This window comes from Cornus florida, unplaced genomic scaffold (assembly GCF_030987335.1).
Source record: "Cornus florida cultivar Cherokee Brave unplaced genomic scaffold, ASM3098733v1 CherokeeBrave_3.0.0_Hap2_Chr09, whole genome shotgun sequence".
Classification (NCBI taxonomy): Eukaryota; Viridiplantae; Streptophyta; class Magnoliopsida; order Cornales; family Cornaceae; genus Cornus; species Cornus florida.
Genome location: NW_026775579.1, coordinates 3286680 through 3294577, shown reverse-complemented (window position 1 = coordinate 3294577; position 7898 = coordinate 3286680).

The following is a 7898-nucleotide window of genomic DNA, read 5'->3' as shown; positions in this document are numbered from 1 at the left end:
TGACAACTCAAAAGGCAAGGTCATTGGCATTGGAACTATTGGTATCTCCTCCTCCCTATCTATTGATGATGTGTTACTTGTTAAAGGCTTAAAACACAACCTATTTAGTATTAGCCAATTATGTGATAAAGGATATGATGTCTTGTTTAAGTCGGACAAATGCATTGTCAAAAAGGATAATGTTGAAGTTTTCCATGCTCTAAGAAATGGTAATGTATATTCTTTGCTTTTATGTGAACTACACGATCAAGATGTCAAGTGTCTTGTATCCTCAAATGAGGATAGTTGGTTGTGGCATAGAAGGTTAGGTCATGCTAGTATGGATTTGATTTCAAAACTATCTAAGAATGAATTGGTCAAAGGCCTCCCAAAGACTAATTTTTCTAAAGATAAAACTTGTAGCGCATGTCAAATAGGCAAGCAAATCAAGTCATCATTTAAAAGGAAAAAGGATATAACAACTTCAAGACCACTAGAATTAATTCATATGGACTTATTCGGTCCGGAGAGAATTGCTAGTCTTGGTGGAAAACTCTATGCATTTGTCATTGTGGATGACTTCTCTAGATTCACTTGGGTATTTTTCCTTACACATAAAAATGAGGTTCATACAATCTTTACTAAATTTTGTAAGAGAGTCGAAAATGAAAAAGAATATAAGATCAAGTCCATTAGAAGTGATAGAGGTAGAGAGTTCGACAATCAAGATGTGGAAAGATTTTGTGATGAAAATGGATACAATCATAATCTTTTGGCTCCTAGAACTCCTCAACAAAATGGAGTTGTTGAAAGGAAAAATAGGTCTCTCCAAGAAATGGCTAGGACTATGTTAAATGAACATAATTCTCCTAGATCTCTATGGGCCGAAGCTGTTAGTACCTCATGCTATGTCATAAACAGAGTCATCATTAGAAAACTCCTTAATAAGACTCTTTATGATCTTTGGAACAAAAGGAAACCAAATATTGGATACTTTAAAGTCTTTGGGTGTAAATGCTTCGTGTTAAATGACAAAGATAATCTAGGAAAATTTGAACCTAAATCAGATGAAGGTATTTTCCTAGGATACTCTTCTCGTAGCAAAGCATTTAGAGTGTTTAACAAAAGAACACGAGTGGTTGTGGAATCAATACATGTTGTATTTGATGACTCACCATTATCCCCTCTTAGATGCTCATTGGATGAAAATAAAGATGTGGTTGAGATTGAAAAGAATGTTGAAAATCTTGATTTAAATGGTCCTTCTCATAAAGATCTCTCCAAAGATGTTCCAAAAGAAAGTCACTCTCATGAAGACACTCCTCCTAAGGCTTGGAAGCAAGTGCTTAATCATCCAATAAATCAAATTATTGGTGATCCATCTAAAGGTGTAAGAACTAGATCTCAAATGAGTAATATTTGCAATTATGTAGCTTTTGTTTCCCAACTTGAACAAAAAAATATTCATGAAGCCGAAAATGATGAATCTTGGCTTTTGGCCATGCAAGAAGAACTTAACCAATTCGAAAGAAATAAAGTTTGGCTTTTGGTTCCAAGGCCTAAAGACAAAACTATCATTGGCACAAAATGGGTATTTAGGAACAAAAAGGATGAATCGGGAATCATAGTAAGAAACAAGGCTAGGCTTGTTGCTTAAGGATATAATCAAGAAGAAGGAATTGATTATGAGGAATCCTTTGCCCCCGTAGCTAGACTTGAAGCTATAAGAATGTTCCTTGCTTTTGCATCCCATAAGAACTTCAAGTTATATCAAATGGATGTAAAAAGTGCTTTCTTAAATGGTATCATTGAAGAAGAAGTATATGTTGATCAACCACCGGGCTTTGAAAGCTATAATTACCCAAACCATGTTTTCAAATTATCAAAAGCCTTGTATGGTTTGAAACAAGCTCCAAGAGCTTGGTATGAAAGACTAAGTGGTTTTCTACTTGTTAATGGTTTTATTAGAGGTAAAATTGATAATACTCTTTTCACTAAAACCATCGATAACAACTTATTGGTCATTCAAATTTACGTTGATGATATTATCTTTGGATCAACCAATAGTGTGATATGTGAAAAGTTTGCTTCTAGTATGCAGAATGAATTCGAAATGAGCATGATGGGTGAACTTACTTTTTTCCTAGGATTGCAAATCAAACAAACACTTGATGGCATTTTTGTTTGCCAATCTAAGTATGTTAAAGATTTGCTAAAGAAATTTGGCTTGGAGGAAGTCAAACATGCCCATACTCCAATGAGCTCATCTTTGAAACTTGATAAAGATGAAAAAGGCACTGATGTAGATATTAAAAAATACAGAGGTATGATTGGTAGTCTCTTATATCTAACCGCAAGTAGACCGGATATCATGTTTAGTGTATGTTTATGTGCTCGTTTTCAATCCTATCCTAAAGAATCTCATTTATGTGCCGTTAAACGAATCTTTCGCTATTTGAGCTATACCACATTCTTGGGACTTTGGTATCCTAGACATACATCTTTTGACCTTGTTGGTTACCCGGATACTGATTTTGGTGGATGCAAAGTTAATAGAAAAAGTACTAGCGGGACTTGTCACTTTATTGGACAATCATTAGTATCTTGGTCTTGCAAGAAACAAAATTCCATAGCTCTATCAACGGCGGAAGCCGAGTATATTGCAGCCGGTAGTTGTTGCGCTCAAACACTTTACATTAAACAACAACTAGAAGACTTTGGACTCTATTTTGATCACATTCCTATTATGTGTGATAATACAAGTGCAATATGCATCTCTAAAAATCCTATTCAGCATTCAAGAACAAAGCATATAGAAATTAGATACCATTTTCTTAGGGATCATGTTTCTAAGGGTGATATTGATCTTATTTTTGTGACTACTGAAAAGCAATTAGCTGACATCTTCACAAAACCACTCCAAGAGGAGAGATTCTGTCTACTCAGAAGAGAAATTGGAATGATCACAGAGCAGAATGTCATGCAGTGAAGTAGCAGCAGCAGAGCCGGCTCCAATCTAAATAAGAGCCGCCTCTATAGAAAACAAGAGCCGGATCATCTCATTCAAGAGCCGCCTCTCCAACCTGCATCCAAGAAAATCACAAATTCTAACTCTCGGTATCTCTAGAGCCAGATCACAAAATTTCATGAGCCGGCTCCCCAAAACCTGCATCCATGTCCAAACTCTTAGGATCTCTCAAAACTCATCAAAAGCCGGCTCCAAAAATCAAGAGCCGGCTCCAAAAAGCTCTTGAGCCGGCTCCAATTTCCCATGAGCCGGCTCCAATCTGATATGTCTCCTTAAATCCTCTCGGCAGTAGCATTTTAGGCATTATATTCACCAATTCCAGAGAGTATAAACCGTGAGAGCTCCTTCACCATGAGTATGAGTGCTTCAAATTTTAAGGTCTCAAAATGATTTCATCCATCATATAATATCAAGTGGCCTTTATTCTGCATCCTAATTCATTCTCCTCTCATTGTTGTGCAAGAATTTCCTCATCTCAGGTAAAAACTTCAACCTCATTTGTTCTCCTTTCTTCATTATTTCGTCTATCATATATATGTATTGATCCATGCTTTGATGTAATACTCCATGAATTGCTTTAAACTCATCTTAAATTGAATTTTGTTGCATGAATTCCTTTCAATTTTGAACAAAATTTTGGTTTAATCTCCTTTACATTACATGTTCAAACCCTAGAAATGTCATATTTTGATCCAAAATTTTGGTCTTGCTTCATGAATCTAAGCATTTTCTTGTGGATTATGTTGAATTTCCCTCTTGGGTTTACATTTCCATAATATTTTACCAATTCCACATGAATTGTCATAATTGATTCAACATTTCTCAAGACTTAATTTTCTATCAAACCCTAGAAAATTAATACTTTCAGCAAATTTTTTTTGGGGGTTGCTTTGTGAATTCATTTCTTTTTAATTTTATTCCATTAAAATTCCATTTTAAGTCTACATTTCAAAATTCATTTTTCAAAATCCAATGACAATCACATTGTTGCTCACAATTTTTTTTTGGGTTTTCAAACATAGTTTATTTTATTGTTTTGTTCTCCAAATTGTCTAGATATGAAAATATTTTGTTCAAAGTCTTTTGAAAATGCCTCCATATCTTTCAAAATTAATATAAGTTTAGTTTTTAAATTGTGACTTGTTTAGGTCCCTACTGAGTTTCCATGGCATCATCCTTCCGTAGAAGGAATCCTTCTCGTGGCAAAACTAGGATCACTCAATCTCATGACTCTATCCCAAATGAACAAACTCCTCCTCCAAGTCAAATTCAAATTTCTGCCACAAAGTTATATAGAACTCCTACTCACAAGAGGCTATATGAGAAAGAATTTCTTCATTGGAAAGTGGCCAAAGGAAAGGTTCTGTCACACACAATTTGTGATGACCTCAACCTCAACACCTACAAACTCTTTAATGCTATTGGCCTTGGGTCATTTGTTGGGATGAAAAACAAGTATTATCCAAGACTTGTTCAGTTATTCTACACCCACCTTGAGAAAGTGCCTAGTGTAGAGAAGTTACAATGCTATGTGGCTGGAGTGGAATTCGATCTTGATGTTAGAAGCATTTCCAAAATCTTTCAATTTATGGATGATGGTATTCAATTCTACTCTCCTCAAAAATGGTTCACTGGGAAAGATTTTGACAAACTAGCAGCCATTCGCCAAATGAGCTATGATTCCCGCACTACCAATATCAAAGAAGTCAAATCCAAACAATTGACTATGGAAGCTCGATTGATCCACAAAATTATTGCATACTCCATTCTTCCTAAAACCGGCAGTCACTCAAAAGTCTCTCGCATGGAAATCTTTCTGATTTGGTGTGTCTTAAATGGAAAAGATTTTGACTTGGCCTACATTATCTTTCATCACATGTTGGCATGCAAGAAAAAGAAAAACACTCCACTCCACTATGCCATGGTTCTCACTCACATTTTCATGGCTAACAAAATTCCACTTGACAAAAGTGAATCAGCCAAACTAGGCCCAAGAGATATCCTTGATGCTTTCAATCTAGACACAATGGGGCTAAAAGGGGATCCCGATGGTATGTGGTTTTATCCTAGGCAAAGAAGATTCGAAGAGGCTAGAGCTCGTGGAGAAGAGATTGAGGATGTTGATGATGGGGATGAGGAAGAACATGAAAGCCATGACAGTGCTGAAGATGAGGATGTTCCAGTTGCACATCGCTCAAATCATGATCTTTTATTGGAACTTCTAAATGTTTCTCGTCAAAATCAAGCCACTCTTCAAGAACAACAAACCACTCTTGAACACCAACAACAACAACTTGACGAAGTGCTTATGACTGTCACTCATATCAGTGAAGACTTTGAAGCCTTTCGAAAAGGCCTTGAACCCCCTCCTCCTTCTACTTAGAACAATATCACCTCGTCTAAAAACTCTTTTTGTGCACTCACTTGTTTAATCTGCTTTGAAGAAGCCTCTTTTAGCTATGTTTTTTACTTATGTCGTTTTTCTTTTGAAGTCTTTATCATGATCTATGCTTTTGTCTAACATCTGCTAGTTATGTTCATATTTTCCTTATCTACTGTTTTGACTTCTGTCATCTATAAAATGACATATTTCCTATTTTATTGCCCTTTAAATTCTCATTCTCTAATAGTTCATGAATTGGCATTTATTTTCTCTTTCATAGAAGTAGACTTTTTGAGATGACAAATGGGGAGAAAGATGTGTTATTATTCTATGTGTCTACTATGCTATGTGTCTACTCTACTTTTTATATATATCTTGATTGATGCATATTGATAGGGGGAGATTTATAAAAATATCTGTAAAAAGGTTAAATGAAATCAAGCATGATATGATACTTTAGATATGCTTATTGATAGGGGGAGCTCTCTTTCAAATACAACTCTACTTTGTCAATAAACACATCAATGTTTTGTCATCATCAAAAAGGGGGAAATTGTTGGCCTAAGGATTTTTATCTAAAGGTCAAGCTTATTTTTGATGATTACAAACCATTAATGATGTTTATGTACTAATATTTTCATTGAGTTATATATAGTTCATATCTTATATAATGAGCTAGATGAGCCATTTCAAGCATTCAAGTACTTAAGCTATGGACTCAATGAAGCCTCAAAGATTGCAAGAAATCAAAGAAAGACTCAAACTTCAAAGATCAATCAAACAATTTCAAGGAAGAAAGCAAGTCTTCATCAAACTTAAAAGATCATGGTCAAGGAATGGAGAAAAGGGTAGATAAGATGGTGAGAGCTTTAGATTTAAATGTTAAAGCATATTTGAATATCTTCTGAAGCTCAAGTTTTTAGATTCATGCATATTTTCTCTAAAAATCAGTTTTTAGAAGGCCTAAAATCTTTCCATGAACTTTACTTATGCATGCTCTCATAATAGGAAGTACACAGAACAAGATGTGTTTCATTCTTAGTCTTACACAAGGATTGGAGCCGCCTCCCAAATGTAGGAGCCTGCTCTTTGCACTCCAGTAGCCAAATTGTGTGTCGTAGAATGCATTTTGTGAATTGGAGCCGCCTCCCAGTTATTGGAGCCGCCTCCCAGTTATTGGAGCCGCCTCCCAGTTATTGGAGCCGCCTCCCATTTATTGGAGCCTCCTCCAATTTTTTGTAGAGCCGGCTCTTCTAAGTAATTTGAATCTACAACGGCACTTTTCTGCATTTAAGTCTTCCAACTACTTCTAACAGACATATTAAGCTACGGTTATCTATATAAGGAAGGCTCATTTACTGAAGTAGATACACCACTGGATAATACATTCAAGAGAGCATTCAAGAGCATTCAATAAGCCATTTAAATTCTTCTCTGAGCTTCCACTTTCAACCATCACTACATTCTCTCATCCTAGAACTTGAGCTTTATTAATATTCTGATATTCTCTAGTTGTGAGCTTACACTTGTATATCTATTGAGAGAGATTCTTGTATTTCATTTACAAACTTTGCTACAATCTTGTAAGGGTTGGTGTGACCCAAAAGAAGCCTAGGAGAAGGGTGTTCTCCTAGCAAGGAAAAGAAGCAAGGTCTTGCTTCAAATTTGAAGGTTTGCTCTCCACCATTAAGGAGAAGCTCTAGTGAATTTGGGAAGTCTCAAGAGGAATCTTGAGCCGAGGAGTAGGAGTTTCCGAACCTCGCTAAATCACCGAGTTCATTGTTTGCATCTTCCTATCTCTATCTCTTTTATACTTGTGCTTTATATTGCTTGAATTTTTCAATTAATCATTGCATAATAGTTGTTGTAAAACAAATTTCATAAATTGCGAAAATTGGCCATTGACTCTATTCACCCCCCCCCCTCTAGAGTCAATTAGTGGTTAACACCTCCTTCTTCACACTTTTAACCACCATGTCATCGATGTAGGCTTTGACCGTTTTTCCTAACGTCTCGTCGAAGATCTTGTTAACGAGACCATTTAAGTCCGAAGGGCATGACTTTGCAACAGTAAGTTCCCTTCTCTGTAATGAAGGAGGTTTTCTCTTCATTCTCTGGATTCATAGGGATCTGATTATATCTGGAATATGCATCAAGGAATGTGAGTCTCTCATAACCAGTGGTAGCATCAACCATCTGATCTATCTTGGGTAATGAAAAGTTATCCTTAGGGCAAGCCTTATTGAGATTGGTAAAATCTATACAAACCCTTCATTTTCCATTCTTCTTTTAAACCACCACTATGTTCAAGAGCCATTGTGGGTAATGCACTTCTCGAATGAAATCTGCTTGAAGTAACTTGCATACTTCTTCAGCAATGATTCGATTGCGCTCAGGGGCGAACCTTCTGTGTCTTTGCTTAACTGGCTTGAATGAAGGATCCACCCTCAGGCTATGGCATGAAATGGAAGAGCTGATTCCCAGCATGTCCAAATGATCCCAGGCAAA